Raw genomic sequence first — 16,728 nt, forward strand, 5'->3', positions numbered from 1 at the left:
AGAGAGCTTCAAAGGGTTATGGCTACTCTCCCTAAACCATTAGGTTCACTTCTAACCCTCTCATCTGAGGCTGCGCCAAGGGTTGTTTAGTCCTACCTAATCTATAATTTTGGCCCCTATATCTCTTCAGCTCTGGCCTTTTTTATGGCCTTGGGCAGTAAGTGTCACCTCATGCGCTCTCCTCGTATGTTCACACTTTTCCTCGTCCCTCTCCTATAGGCTGCCCTCACTATGGCTATATGATGCATAAAGCCTTATCCAGGGCTAAAAAGCAGGAAAGAGGAATTTACAGAATTTGCTATAAAAGTTTAACAACTCCTTGGAGGGATGTTCTCCTTCCTGGCAACTCGACATAATTATAAGATGAATGAAAAGTAAGCTGCGGTAGAGAGGGGGAGGAGCTGAGCACTGTCACCGGGCAGGGGTCCTGCACTATTCCGGGAACACAGAATTAGAAGGGACTTCAGACGTCATCTAGCTCAAACCCTTTCTTTTACTGATGGCGAAAATGAAGCTCAGGGAGGTGACATCAACTTGCCCTTGGTCACAGGGTTACTAATTCTAGACTCTTGACTCCCTGTCCAGTATTTTTTTTCTACACCATTACTGTTTACTTATAGCAGTGGATTGGGAGGGAGATGCTCTCCCTCATATCTTTGATTCTATCAAGCCCTGGTTCATCATTCTGGACAAATGCTACTTCTCCCCAAGTTCCTAAGAACCACAGAACAACAACCCATCCAAAGATCTGATAAACATGATGTGGGATTTTACAGACCCATGATGCTACCTGTTGCGACTCCAGGTTATGAGTTTTCAATAATGATCACGCTCTACAGTAGAAGAGTTTCCTTCAATCAGAGATTCCAGTTGAATACTGGGATTATAAAGCAAGCAATCTTCAATACCCAGTGTCAACGGCATGATACCACTATGTATAACAGCTCTAAAATTAGAGGGGGCTCTTCCTTTGGATCCAGAAAGAGTGAGGTGAGCAGTAAATTTCAGGGATCTACTGACCTTTATTAAAAAGCATTGACTGGAAAACAGATCACACCGTGTCATTCAAAGGTTCTGCACCACCACCATTCCAGTCCTGCTGGTATTCCAATAGGGTAATGGAGACACAGTGATAGGGTGGAGGGGATACACGAACCCCTCTAACAAAGCTAGAACATAAAATCTGGGGCATCAGCCTATAAACTGAACCTGATGCATCCAATTAGTGAGGCCATATGTCTAACTCACAAAGGCCATGTCCTGAAGCAGTACAAGCAGCTCCACTTGTAAATGCAAATGCATTTAGAGCGCAAAGAACTAAGGGTTCAAGGAAAGATATACTTAGTTGTGATCTCTTTGAGCCTCCACAGGCTTTTTTCTCTCGCTTCAAAATGGGCCTCTCCTAATGGCCCCAAACACCCAGACTTGGGCATTCTGACAATCCCACTGCTGCCCCAGAGTCTCGCCCACACTGGCCCAGAGTAGACAGCATCAGATGCCCCTCCCAGTGGCAAACCCAAGAGGCTTAGAAGTCGCCAGTCAGACCCAATTTCCAGATCAATGGGCGAGATAGGCCAATGGGTGGAGAGCAGAGAAAAAGTGATCAATGCAAAAGAGGGAGGGAGCAGAAGCCACTCTCCATCTGCCTGCGTCAGGTGGGAAAGGGAGAGACTGAGACTTGCAGCCCTCATCCGCTGCTAATAAATGTCTCTGCCTCATCAGGAAGCCATTAGGAAATTGCAGCCACCACAGCCCCAAGCTCCCGGACTGAACGGTCTGCATGCAGCTGGTGAAAGCGCTCATTATCTCTGCACAGACGTGCACTAGCTCACTACACAGTGGAGCCCAACCAAGGGAGCCACCAGAAAGCTGGAGCCTCACTGGTGAGGGCGCAGGGGTTGAAAAAGTCCTTAGAGACGGGGGAGATGCAGGCAGCTTCCCCAGGTATGTGCTTGGAGCATCAGGGGAGAATGGGAGGGGGCTCTCGTCAGGGAACATGGGTCCACTTCCTCACGTCCCCTGCTGGACAGCCTGATCAGCATTCCTTTATCCAAAAAGAGCTCCTAACTGCTACAATGGATATAGGGTTTCATTTGGGGGTGATGAAAACGTACTGGAAATAGATATCAGTGATGGTGGCACAATTCTGTGAATGTACTAAAAACCACTGAACGTACACTTTAAAATGGTAAATATCATGTTCTGTGAATCATATTGCAATACAAAAAACAATAAATTGTTTTTTTTAAAAAGAGCTAGTGAACCACCTGCTATGGGCCGAGCAATGGGAATACCTTGATGACTGGGAGAGGGGACCCCTTCACTTGGAGTTTCCCTTCTAGTGGAGACAACAAAGCCCACATAAGCACACAAACAAGAGCTACACACACACAACTCGTGATGAGCGCTATGATGATGACTAAGACAAAAGGTTTTGCAATGGAGACTGAGTGATGTGGCTGGGTTCCAGAAGCACTGGAGAAGGGGGAGGAAAGAGCCTGCTGACGTCTCAAGTGTAGGGAGGGAGAGGAAGGGGTCAAGGTGTCAAGGACAACTCTAATGACAGATGGATGGCATTAGTGAGACGGAAGACCGGGAGAGGGGGGGACCTCTGCAAGCCTTGTGAGATGGCAGATAGGCTCCGCTCACTGGGAGTCCGTGGGAGAAGCTGGGTAAGATCTATGTCCAGAGGCAGACACCTGGTGTCTACAACTTCTGGAACCACTTACGTGGGGACTGAGAGGGAGGGCCACAGACTTCAGGAGACAAGCAGAATACTCCAATTCCCCTAACCCAAAGATGTCCCCAGAAGACACTGCCCAAGCACTCATTTAAAGCGACATTTACAATTTTATATTCTATGTGTAAGGCTTTCACGGGAAAGAAGTTTCCACGGAGATCCAGCTGTTTCTGCAGGTTTCTCTCCCAACTCCTCGGGGGAGACAAAGGAAGGGCAGGTAGAACAGGGCCAGGGCTTCAGGCAAACTCCAGGCCAGGCTCACTGGACATGAACGCAGAATGGTGCAGTCACAATACTGTGACCAAAAGAGATCTTCTGGAAAATTCTTTTCCAAGAGGGATCATGAGTTTTGTCCCCTGGAATGCCCCAGAGCAGTTCTGATTGGTGCCCCAGCCCTGACTCAGACTGAGCACAGCTCCACCCTCAGATGAGTAAATAAACTGACCCAAGGAACGGAGGGAGGGAGAGTGGAGGAAAGAGAGGGGGCAGGCGGAGAGCAGGATGGGAACCAGGAGAAGGCAAGTGCTGACTCTGGTTCAGGGAAATGATAGATGAAATTTCAAGTCCATTCCAGAGCCGGGTGGTGTGGCAGAATTCAAGACATAATTCTCTGAGCCTTACACACCACTCCAGTTGGGATGCAGCCCTGCCTTGGCAGCCTGCTCATTGCTGCTTTATAATATACTGAATTAGTCACTGGATTAGCAAGCACATTTACACACACTGGCGCACAGCTGTTTAAAGACACAGGATCCCCTTTTCTAGGTGCCAGATTCTGGCTGTAAATCAACCATTGCAATTGGCAACTGGCATCCTACAAACGTCTTCAGTCACAAAGTACTTTAGGGAAAGTCTGCTAGAACTGGGAAGGTCTAATCGGCATTTGCTGGGGGACAGAAGGGATGGGGTGTGGAGAAGAAAGAAAGGACAGCGGGCTTTTCCATTTTGGAGGCTTGTTCTCTTCAGGAGGACGCCAGATGGATTCACAGACGTGGACCTTCACAGCACGTTTATGGGGAAGGCAGCCTGGCTAAGGAAGTGACAGCTGGGAGAATGTAAGTTCTACTCCTGGCTTGCTCTCTTAACAGGGAGTAAACCTCAATGCCTGGGTCACTCCCAGAAAAGAAAGGATTCCAGGGCAAAGAGGAGAGTACTTCAGCAATTACAGTAATTCTACATCCTGATAACAGCAACTCCGAGAAGCGGCCTTGTTGAGTGGCAAGGGGCAATGCCTGAAAATAATGCCTCAGAGTTGGAAACGCAACCAAAGCCTTAACTCAAGTTGGGTAAGTATGCGTGAGAGGAAGAAAATATTGTAACTGGCCACAGGGACTGCTCTGGCCCACTTGGTTATGGGGGTGTCAAGTGGAAAATTTTCTGTAACCAGGTTAAGAGTAACCACAGTTTTAACAACCACTGAAGTAATAACAGCTCTGTCAGCAAAGAACACTTGTACAGAAACTGGTGGCCTAGGAGAAAATGATCAAATACCATTGATTGAGACCCTGTGGCAGCGGAAAAGTATTTTACAGGAATTATCTCAAATCCTTACAATAGCCCTGAAAGCTCTGTATTATTTTCTCCATTGTAAGGACTAGAAAGGGAAGGCTTAGGGAAATTAAACACTTTGCCTAAGGACAAATTAGCAAGCAGAAAGCCTGAATTCAAAGCCAGGGCTGTCTCATCTCCAAATCCTGCTCCTTCCAGGACACCAGGGTACCTGCAGGGAGGGACATCATTATTACAAACATAATGAAGCAGAGGCTGTGCGATTCGGGGACAAAGATTACTTTCTATGAAGCAACCTAAATAGAAATCCCTTCTCTGTGACTTCGAGGTCTCCTCTACCACAGAGGGAAATGAATCCATCTCTATCTTAAGATTACAGTAAGAAACTTGTGGCATAAACATATCCACCTGACCAACAGAAGAATCAAATACCAATTACTAAAAAAGGTGAATTGCATTCAGGCTCCACTAGAACAGGATTCGAGAAGATTCACAAATAAACTTGTGACTGGTTTGTGTAGGAGGAGCCTAATGTGTGTCTCGCACCAGCTTTTGAAAGTTCCAATATCAATTCCTTGGAATTGGTTTACCCATAAAAACACTGAGAATATTCTCTTCTTACACAGCAAGGCCGTTGGGGGCCACTGGAGACTAGACTCATCTTCGCTCTCTGCTCGCTGTCTGCAGCATGCCTGTGAGTAGCACCAACTGATCACACCCCAGGAACCCAGCAAGCAGCAAGTCGCCAGGGCCCAATCTCATTTAAAAAAGAAAGTCTCTGTTTTGTTCATCCAGCACCCAAAACCCTTTGGAGACACTGCAGCCAGACTGGAATTTCAAATGTCTCCCATTAGCCCATCCATCACAGAGGGTATGAGCGAGGGCATGGAGAAGCCACGAAGCTCCCCTAAGAGAGGCCTTCAGAAATCCAGAAATAAAAAGACACTTTATTACAACAAAAAAAATCTCCAATTGAGTCAGAGGTTAACTCCAGGTCCACACGTACACATTGATTCATTCCATCTGTGTATTTATTTTTCTACAAACATTCCTGTTGCATCAAGTGGCCTCAAGGCCCAGACTTGTGCCTCTGAATATCCCCTCCCTAGAGAATTCTCAAGCACGGGTGGAGCTCTGACTTCATTCCTCGATTTCCCAATCTGGAAAATGGGGGTCAAGGCACCAGTGCTGTATGCAAGTTTGGTAAATTTAGTTAGCCACTTTTCATTTGTCCATTTTGAATTTGAAAATGCACAGTGGAAATGATGTGAACTTTTTTTTTGGCTTCCTCTCTATAACACATCCCAATGGTAGATATTTATAGACAAACTGAATGTTTTCTTCCTTACACTGATAATAACAAGAAGCCTAAAAGAGCACACCGCACAGAAGGATGTTCCAAGAATCAAAGCCTGTGATGCGAACGTTAGCAAAATTTCTCTACAAACAGATTTGAAATAGTTGGTAGGACTTTGTAATCAGAAGATCTAAGTTCAAATTTGACTTGAAAGCTCTACAGGCTTGGGGAAATTATTGCAGCCTTTCTGAGACTCAATTTCTTATCTTCAAAATGAGACAAAATACCAACCTCATGGAATTGTTTGAAGAATGCGATTACCTGTGTAAAGTGCATTGAGGAGCCCACAGTGGGTAGTCTATAAATATGAGCTTCACGTCCCTCACTCCTCCAAACTGGAGCATGGATATGGATAGAGACCAAAAACAGGCACCTAGCAGTTTTGAAGAACGTTTGGCTTCCATCAGGAGGTGAGGAAGGTGTAAGACTGAACTCTTGATCTTATGTGAAACCAAGGAAGCATTTCCTGCACGCGCGCACAGGCACGACTCACTGTTAGAGAACTCATAAGTATTCAGTATGGCCACTCTGTATCATACCGCCCCTAATTTAATCACACTCCTTGCATCACCAATGACTCCAGAGGACATTCTAATCGTGAAGCCATTAACTCTGCCACTCTCTCCCAATGAAAGGCAGTCCACTCACTAGAAGCACCCTTCTTCCAGAAGAACACAGAGGTGATGTAGAGAGGTGGCTATAATCTGGCAGCTCAGAGTAAAAACAGACTCAAGTATCCGGAGTCTCACACCAGGCAGAAGGTAAAAGGATGACTACCCATGGGTGGACCTACCCAGTTGTCAGCATAGAAAATGTTCAAGCCAGGAAAAGGTAAGACCAAGGACTCCTTAGGCCTGACCAAAACTATTCACAAGCGGAGGGCACCAAGCCGCAGGCCTGAACCCTGGCTTGAGTAGAAGACACACCTTGCAGCCCCACTAAGATTTGCTTTACAAGACTAAATCTGCCTGGCAAGCAGTAAAGTTAGTGGCCAGATTCAAAACGTCAAACTTAAAACTATTATCTCCATGTTTGCTGCAACGGGGTGCCACCCTCTACTTTCCATTCCCACCTACTCTTCCCCAATAAACCAGAGGCCCCTAAGGGCACTGCGGGCTACTTAGGATTACACTCACTCCCAAGGAAACAGCAACGTGCCAAGGAGAGATTTCTCAGTGTAACAACCTGTCATTGGCCTTGGAATGCTCTGGCTTCCAGAATGACCAAAACAAGTGGAAAGCGAACTTATTTTTATGGCTAAGGAGCAACACATTGTATTAGGAGGATAATCTAAAATAACTTTGCCAAACTCCAAGTGTATATACCTGGTGCCAGAGCAAACGCCCCTGCCCCAAATGGAAACTAGCCGGGGAAAAATATCACGCATCTAAGAGTCATTAACTCCTGGACGCCTCTTTGGCACAATTCTTTCCCATAACATGTAGTATGAGATTCAAAGGTTTTTGGGGTTTGTTTTATTTTTTTTCCTGAAGTGTTCCTTCAGGAAACTACCTGAAGTTTCTGCTAGTCATTAAAATGAATCTCATTTGCTAAAAGGGGTAATCTGAGGCACAGAAGACCAAAGCAATATGCCATATATTTCAACATAGGAAAAGACAGGTTGGACAAGAATTCTCTTCAGAACTCTTTAGATTTAAAAAAGAAACATATTTCTCACAGTCCAACATCAATCTACCCCAGAAGGAAATTGCATATGTGTCTAGTAGCCTGTGGGGCAACTCACGTTTTTTTACTTCTTGAGAAGGAACTAACTTGCCACCCTACTTAAAGTTTGGCCAGTGGCTTGGCATCACGGAAAGCTGTGCAAATTCCCCAGATCCTATGTCATAGTTATCTGTACAACCCACTCAGCGCTCAATACTTAGCCTGCTGGGCGTGACCCGCCATCCACATATAAAATATGTGGTGGAATCTATCTCTACCAAAAGAGAAGAGGGTGCCTGTGTGCACTTCTGATCACAAACCAATGTTTATGATCATTACTATTAAAGTGAGCACACCGTGTACTCATCAAATCAAAGAAATATTTAAAATGTGCATGGCTGAATGAACACCGGTTCTTTGGAGAAGTCTAGCTTCACTTACTTACCATGTACCCTTAGGAAAAAAATTTAGCATCGCTGCTCAGCAGCTTCCCCATGTGCCAAATGTCCATAACTCTAAGCATTACCTTGGGGCTCAGTGTGGTGAAGTTACACTGCCAACTGTAAAATGCTACCAGATTATCACCAAGTATTAAGTGAACTGGTAAACGACACGCACAAACCAACCCTAGCATTTCCCCAAATTCAACAAACATCCAAATAATTCCGAGAATTCTGAAGGCAACAGACAGAACTTGAGAGTTAGCTCGAGCTAGGTTGGAATCTAGACTCCCCCTATCAGCCGGGTGACCTTGGGCAAGTTGTTTAACCTCTCAGTTTCTTCATTTGTGAAGTGAGAATAATACTCAGCTATTAGGGATTAGGGTAAAAGAATGAGGTTCTCAGCACATTAATAAGTTAGCACACAACAACTAATAGAAGAGAAAGAAAACAAAATAAAAAGTTAAAACGAATGGCAATGAGAAATGCCTACATAAGTCCCCGTAGACAGACTCTACCCTATTATCAATGGCAGTTTTTTTTTGTTTTTCCCCAAAACTGGCAGGCTGATCGTAGGTCTCTGCTTCTGGAAGAAAAGAGTAACTGTGACAGATCTTTCTCAAAATGTAGAAATAACATCAAGAAGATGATTTTCAGATAACAACTGTGTGCAGGCCATGCTCCTGCGCTGCTGCGCAAGCAGCCTTTGAAAGCAAGCGCCTGTGCTTACCACACCCCAACACACACTTGTAGCTTTTTGAACTGCTGAGGAAACCAGAGCAGGAGGTATCTTGTCTGCCCCCCAACTCTGCCAGGCAGCCTGCGCCTGTGGAAGGGTCAGCTGGTTGCCACGCAGACGCCATTCCGTGAGCAGCCAGGAGCAAGCGTGCCTGGGCCCTTCCCTCTGCACAAACAGGAGGCAGGGGCCTTGACTCTGGGGATGTCAGGAAGAGGCTCTGAGGTGGCTTTCAGCAGAATGCATTCCTGCTGCAGGAGGGGACTGTTTATGCACAGAGCAGTGCACTGAGAAGGGGCAGCTGAGATGAAGTGAGCTCCCGGCTCAGACCACATGCTCAGCCCTGAGGATGCAGCTGGGGCTGGCTGCTTCACCTACCGGACCCCTAAGTTACATCTCCTTCCTCCAGACCAGACCCCGCACTGGAGCTGCCTTCCGCTGCAACTGTAGCAAAGGCTTATGGAAAAAGGAAGCTGTTTCATGGAGGGAGACCAAGAGGAAGGTGTGACTCCTGGTCCAGTGTCACCCCTGAGACAATGTACCCAGTTGCTCCAACTGTAAGGAAGGCCGGTAACAATTTCTAACATCTCTCTCCTTGAAAGTTAACCTTCACGAATGTATCCAAAATTCCCCCAATGATTGAATTGTGATTAACAGAATTTGGGGATCAGAAGAAAAACATCCCCATTTTTCCTACTTCTTGAATGACATTCTATGCTCTCTCCAAGGCTTATTATTTCAAATGTTACGTAGAGTCCTAAAATGTCAGTGTTAAGAGAAACCTTATAGGTCATCTGCTCTAGTTAATTTATTTGACCAATGAAGAACATGAGGTCCAGAAAAACGAAATGACTTGTCCAAGGTCACGTAGACAAACAGTTGCAAAGCCATGGCCAGAATCCAGGCCACCTGACTCTCCACCCAGTGATGAGCCCCCCAGAGTGTACACCCTATTTTATACACAATACTTATTCCTACTACGCTGATGTCTGCCCCTATCATGCATGAATCCTCACTGCATTCCATGCATTTAATTAGTATCTCAATGACATAAGACCACCTATGCATGATGTGCAGAATTGACTTAAATCTTAGGCAAGGAATATCAAATAGATAGGAAGACCGTATAAATACGAGAAGTACTCGAAGTCATCACATGGAAACTCTTCCACTGAAAACTTCCAGTGATGGATACTACCAAAGAGTATTTTAAAATCAGACTCAATAACACACTCTGATTTTGACACGAATAATAAGTAATGAATTACCGTGGCACAAAACTGTAATTGCACAGAAATGTCACTCAGTGAGAGCAGATACAATACGCAGCACATAGTAGGAGTTCCTAAATACTCCAAAACCAGGAGTCCACAAAGACTCACCAGGTTCAGGGTCCCTTGCCTGACTTAGATGCTTGATTTTCCATTTGTACTTTGAAAATATGTACCTGATTGATTTTGTCATCTTCTCTGAGGTTTAACGCTTATTCTGATAAACTGATACAGAGGTTTTAACAACTAAGAGTATGCGTGGGAGGTAAAGTAACGCTAGCCAAAAAAAAAACCTCACCTCTCTCATAAGCCTATTCAATAACACTGCTCTGTCCTTAAAATCTCCCTGCTTTCAGAGGCAAAATTCATCCTGAGATTCAGAATGCTCTCGTGTAGGTCCTGGCCTCACACTTCCTTCTCTCTTCCCTTTCCACAATCCACGTATTTTTCTTCCTATTTATGTAAGCCTTTCTTTCACTCCAAACTGTCAGCATCCTTCCCATGCTCTTCTCTATATCTTAAATAATCCTTTCCCTGTTCTTTCGCCTCCTGCAAATGCTTCTGAAATACCCATGTCCTCCTGGAAGCTGACCCATGAAATTATTTTAGCCTAGAACTGTTGGAAGAAAGGGCCCGAAAGGCAGAGAAACTATAAATAATCCTGGATCCACATACATTTCCATAAATTCAAACAATAGTCCTCCTGCACTCTTCCCCATGGGAGCACCTGGAGCACAGGGAGTATTTCATCTGAGAGTCATCCTGTCCAGCTACACACCCAGGAGGGACCTAAAGTATTCAGAAACGATTACACAGACAAAGAATGGAGACGGCAGACCCAAAATTACCCACCTGGACACCTGAGACTGGAATCCGACCCAAGTGCAATGCTTGGTCCCCAGGAGGATTCTTCCAAAAGTCTATGAATGTCACTTAAATTCCTTCATTCCTTTTTTTCATTATTTCCTTTTGTTCTTTCCTTAGTTCTTTCACACTTTCTGACTCTTTTCCCGTCATCATTATTCGTTCTTTCTCTTCTTTTTTAGCCAAAATGGATGCTGCAATTGAATCTCCACCATTCCCTTCGTCCCCTCCTAAAGAACTGAGGGCTGGCTTTTTACTTTTGTTTTTGCTTTTACCCACTTTAATGGTACAAAAAAAAAAAAATCTCTCGGTTTTTTTTTTTTTTTTTGCCCCTTTTGATCCCAACAGTAAAACTTTTCATTTTGGATAAACATTAAAACAAAACAAAAAATTTTAATTGTCTTCACTTGTGCAATGATGACATTTTCCCCCTCCTCCAAAGTTCATTTTCTCACACACACAATACACGCAGAAAGTTTACAGTTCCTCCCCAGAACTTTGCAGAGCAAAAATCAACAGCTTAGCACAACCACCCAATCCAAAGCTACCGAGAAGTTTCAAATGCTTGAAGTGAACTTGTTTGAGGTTGATTTTTAGTTTCTCAGGGACTGAGAAATATTACATTATGTGTCAGAAACACATTTAAAAATATAACTTATGGTTGGGGGAAACCACACAGAGCTTGAATTGTTTCAAACTCTTAATCTGGTCCTGTTAGCTTACTTTGGACGCTCTAAACCCTAAGGTTAGACATTGAGAATAGATATTATAAAGCATATTATCGCCCAAATCCAGTGTCAAAGTAGGGTGACCCTCGTTTGCTGGCAGAGTCCCAGTTTACGTCTATCATTCTGGTGTAATTATTAACAGTGCACTCTCAAAAGTGTCACCTATGGGACGGTAAATTATGTGATCTCCCTGTCTATACACCATCAAGAACTCAGATCGAACAGCTTAAAACTTTCCAATGCTCCTTTGGATCTTAAAGCACCATCTGGGTCATTATTTTACAATTCTCAGAGACAGACCTAAATGCTACAGAAAAGGACAACTGAAAAAAACTGATGGGATGATAAAAAAAAAAAAAGCCACATTTCGAGTGTCCAGTGACAGGCTAGGACTCAAGCACCAGAAACTGGAAAGCACCTGGTAAATATGATGAAGTTGGCCAAATAATCAATAAATATTTATGGCTTGAACAGCAATGTTTTGAGTGTGTCTGTAAGCATGGCTCCCTGCCAGTGAAACTGGATCCATTGCAGCCTACACTACAGACCAGTTTCTTTCTGTATCTGCAGTGGAGACTACAAACTGCACAATTAAAAGAAAAAGGTAACACAGATAGATCCGGGGCTTTGGAAAAGTAGCCAAGTAGAAATAGCCTGTTTACGCAATTTGAAAAACATCTACTGATGTTTTGAAAAAAAGATATCTTCAACCAACTGAAAAAAGCAAAAAGTAGCTATGGACACATGACAAGTAAAAATGATAGATTTGGGAATTGCCTTGACATTCCTAACCCCGAGTTAAGAAGAGTTTAACAGCTGTAAGCAAAGGGTAGACCTAGAATTCTGTGAACATGGAGGCAAATCCCATCAGAGATTCCATCTAAGCAGGGAAATGGAGCCAACATTTCATTCTGGAACAGCCAGAAAAAAACACGGAGACCACGTTGCTAATATACAAATTCCTGTCTGTGATGACTGTGTGAGCCCAAGGATATCAATTATTTGGAGAAAACGCCCCCCATAAGGCAGTGATAGAGGAGCCAATACCTTACCCATAGACAAGTAGCCAGAGTGCCTGTTTGTTTCTCTATGAGCCATGGGCCGTGGAGGGCTGGCAGGTGCACAGGTCGTACTCCAGGACTTGCCTTCCCTCTTTGTGCCAGAATAACTACAAACAATGCGCCCTGACCCATGAAACGCACTTGAAAACACTGAATTTTAGACAAAAAAATAATAACAAAACTTATCTGCTATGTAGACAGCAAATGTAGGTACCTATGGCTTCTTTGCAGGAAAATTAAACTACAACTGTATTAAGAAAATGAACCAGTTGCTGATCTGTGTCTCTTGTCACCCAGATTGTGAGTGAGATTATATGGAGAGCAGTGCCTGCAACGAAAGAGCTAAACCAAGCACAATAGGAGGCTCCGGGAAGGAGGTGACCTTGGAAGTGGTCACATAATCACCTCCCCACCTGTGAGAGAAGGAAGTACATCTGGAAGACGTTGAAAAACCAAGAACCCTGGTGCTCTGCCAGGTGATCTGAGGCAAGCGCTGCTCGTACCTCCAAGCATCTTCCTAAAGCAACACATCTGGGCTGCCACACATGGAGACAGCCCATGGAACAGGCCCTTTCCCCAAGCTCAGAGGAGTCCTGCAGGATGGCAGGGAGCCCCCGCACCTCCTCAACCCCCAAAGCACCGACCATCCCTGCCTTCTCATACGCCCCTCTCTTAACGTCCAGAGTTTCTGTGAATAACATGGTGCTTCTATTTTAGGGATAAAATGCCCGCAACAGCTCATCAGTGTGTAAGTTTCTAACCGTGTGGCCTTGGGAAATCATGCATCTCTCTGAATACCATTTTCCTCATCTGAAAAATGGATAAAATAATACCTCTCCACACCCCAGAGTCAGTGTGAAGTGGAAGTGCTATTTTATGTGAAAGGGCCTGGCACATAGTGCACACTCAATGCATGTTTCAGAAATATCCCCATAATTTGCGAACGGCAAGGATCTACCTTCGGTGCAAGCTCACGGAATGCCACCACAGCCATGGCTTATCCACTCTGCAAACCAGAGAGAGATCTTTAATTGCACAGCCACTGTAGCCATTGTAGAGCTCTCTGTGCTCTTTGAAATAGGGAGCCTCGCTTTCCTGAAAAATCCTGGCCTACACTAACCAGCTCCGGGTTTTGCCGAGATTTTGATGGAGCCCAAAGCAAACTGGGCTCTGGGAGGTTGACCACGGGCTGGTTTGTCTCTTGGAGGGAGGTGATCCTCCTACAGGGTGGTCTGGTCTCTTTAAGAAAGAAAAAAGTTACACAGACAAAAAAACAGCAATACAAACTAACCAAAAATGCCAGGAATGCAAGCTCTGCCAACCAAATAAATAAATAAAATGTGCGATTCTTTATAATAACTGGACATGATACATTTCTCAACTCTGTATAATTGAAAAACTCTACTTTTTCATCAACCCGGCAAATGTCCTCCTTGCCCCTAGTCTTGGTGTCCTTCTGGCTCTGAGGTAGCACTGACAATCTCCATCACCCAAAGTACATGACTGATCCCTATGCCTTTAACTCTGACAGTCTGAACCTGGAGCTACTCGGACACTCTGCAAGTCACCGGGCTCACTGTGTTTGCTGCCTGGAGCACAGAACAGAGCTCCGCCGGCATGAGGTCTCAGCTAAGCAGGTGAAAACATTCTCTCACTTTACTCTTCTTTCCCTCTCAAATAAGAGATGACGGGAGGTGCATAAGACAACAGTACCTCCTATCAAACATTTCAAGGGCCCCTGTAAATTCTACACTGGTCAGGGTCACTTTTTGTTGACTTGTTTTCTAGTTAACTGTTAAATACAATTTATTATGGGTCAGCACTGTTTTAAGATTTTGCACACATTAACAGATTTAATTCTCATATCAACCCTACGAGGTAGAATGATTATTACAGTCATTTTAGAGATGCAGGAGCTAGAGCACAGAGAGATTAAGTAGTTTGTCCAAAGTCACACAGCTAGCAAGTAGCAGAGCTGGGATTCAAACCCAGACAGGCCGGCTCCAGAGTCCTTACTCTGAACCACTGAGCTCTTTAGTCACTAATGGAGTGTGGTCCACGGGGGTCTGAAAGCACAAGGGGGTCTGAGCGATCCTAATAGCCTGGGTAGCTCTGCCCTTCTTTCTTGTCTACACTGATGAAGATACAAAGACTGAGCAAAGGGACTGGGAGAAGGACAAAGCTGCTTCCTATCCGTAAAGACAGCACAGGTCTCCGACGATGGACATCCTCTGCTGGGGTCGGAGCGGGGAGGATCCTTTTATTCTGGTACAAGAGCAAACATCCAGAGTTAGAACTCCCGCTCTCTGGGCATTGTGCTCACCTCACCAAGAAGGTGGCGTGGGGAAGAAGAGGAAAAATTAAGCGGCTTGGGGATGTATTTGCTTTGGCACCCAGCCTCCACCCCTTCTCAGCAAGCTCCACACCAGCAAGGAACTCCATGGACACTCAGTGGCTTTGTTTGTTTTAGCCCATTTAAGATCTGAGAAGTTTGCAATCGCACATTGCAATCAAAATGGTATACCCAATTTTACACTTATAAGGAAAATTCAATTCCAGTGTTATTTCGAAGTATATGTTAATTTGGTTCTTACAGCTATCAAAAACCTTGTGAGGTCTCAATCTCGAATAAAAGGGAACAAAGGTTCCTGATCTGGTCCCAGCCATAAGACAGTCAAATCACCCAGGATCCCTGTTTTGATGCACACCTCCCTACTGCCTCTCTTTGGCTCTCAAATGTTGGGAGGGGTTGGAGGGGGTGGGGGGAGCTGGTTTAATGATTTAAACCAGATAAGATCCCAAACTAGTTGTCTCCACACATAAGAAACTGAACAACCCACAGAATCATTCTGACAAATATTTAAGTCACAGCTGTGGACATAAAGCCATGCTGTGAGAAGTTAAACTTTAAACACACGTCCTATATGGCTGATAGGCAAAGCAAATCCCCACTTAGCAAGTGTCTTCTCCTTCCATTGTCAAAAGCAGGCAGTGCTGGCCAGTGTTCTTTCCATCCTTGCACCTGCAAGTTTGTCTCAACTGAAGTTTCTTTGCTGTGCTTTTCAAAGGTTAACTTGCAGTATTACTCAAGGCAACGTATACTGAGAAGTAAGAAACACAGAATAATTTTACTTCAGCCGCTGGCTCTCGAGATATTCTTAGGTAAGTGACTTACCCTCTCTGTGCCTCTATTTCACTCTCTGAGATATGGGTATAATATTCACATATATGCTACTAAACATCCAGAAAAAAATTAACTAAAACTTAGTTATTATATTCTATACATATTTTCAAGTTTCTCTCTTTATTTTCCCCAAGATCGTGCCAGAAATCAAATCTCAAAATGAACAGTGAAAGGCTGCCCAATTTCTTTGACCCAATGAAATTTTGTTGTATTGAAGGTTACTTACAAAACCTGATCAGTGGCTAGTGAACCTTTTTTGAAAAAGACAGGTACTGTAAAGGTGCTTATTCTAATGGATAGTGACTGTAGCATTGGGCCTTACTGTCCCCATTTTATAGATGGGAAAATTACTTGTCCAGGGTTTTCTTTTATCAATAACCGAAATAACAGCACCATATACTAGTCTCTAATATTTAATATTGAATTACCAGAAAAAAATTGCTTCAGCTGTTTACTGTGATCTAAAACATGTGTTGCCAGGGGATCTTTTTCATTCCCAGCACACAAGATCCATTGTAGGTATGTGGACTGACGTATCGAGACAATATTTCCCAGATGATCAAATCTATCTCTTCCCCATAAACACACATATAAACAAGCCATTCTTAGGGAAAGGACCTATTAGCTGAGTTTATATCTTTGCTGGGACCTATCCTTTCACTTATTGATATATAGTTTAAATCAACGGTGACTAACAGAATTTATTCTGGCTTCCTTGAACCCCCAAACACAACCATCATAGCAACATCATTTCTGCATTGTAGCTCTAAGTGCCTGATTTGTCTCCACCATTCTAGCTGATCTCAGCAGCACTCTGACCATCACCATCGTCATCCTTGTGACAACAAACAAGCTCAGACTTCTTTGTGCACAGCAGTACTGGGGTTGAATGTTAGAGCGTCAAAAGGAGAGGACATGACCAAGTCTCTTTATTAACATTTCTTAAGTATCTCCAAATGACAAAACACCAGCTTGGCTTGTGTCAAAAGTTTAAACAGATTAAGAAAGGGTTAAACAAGCAATTAATTATGCCAGAGGCAAAGAAGTATTAACCACAGAGAGCAGCAGCTAAACTTATTGATAATCAGATACAACAGAGCAACATGTTACTGCAATTATTTTCCAGAAATCACCTTCTCTCTACATCTTTCTATATCTTTACCTCCAAATCAC

The 16,728-nt window shown here is 44.1% G+C and overlaps 1 protein-coding gene across 6 annotated transcripts in view; it reads right to left on the reverse strand.

Annotated features, from left to right (window-relative positions):
• ETS1 (ETS proto-oncogene 1, transcription factor) overlaps positions 1-16,728 on the reverse strand; it is a 175,923-nt gene that overhangs the window by 46,961 nt on the left and 112,234 nt on the right. Inside the window, exon 1 of one of the 6 annotated variants that reach the window (XM_046685279.1) lies at positions 10,571-10,743. The exons of the other annotated variants lie outside the window; for them this stretch is intronic. The gene's annotated coding sequence lies outside the window, so the exon portion shown is untranslated. Of the gene's footprint in view, positions 1-10,570; positions 10,744-16,728 lie in introns of those variants that run through there. 6 annotated transcript variants of the gene reach the window in all.

The sequence above is a fragment of the Equus quagga genome, chromosome 14 (genome assembly GCF_021613505.1).
Source record: "Equus quagga isolate Etosha38 chromosome 14, UCLA_HA_Equagga_1.0, whole genome shotgun sequence".
Lineage (NCBI taxonomy): Eukaryota > Metazoa > Chordata > Mammalia > Perissodactyla > Equidae > Equus > Equus quagga.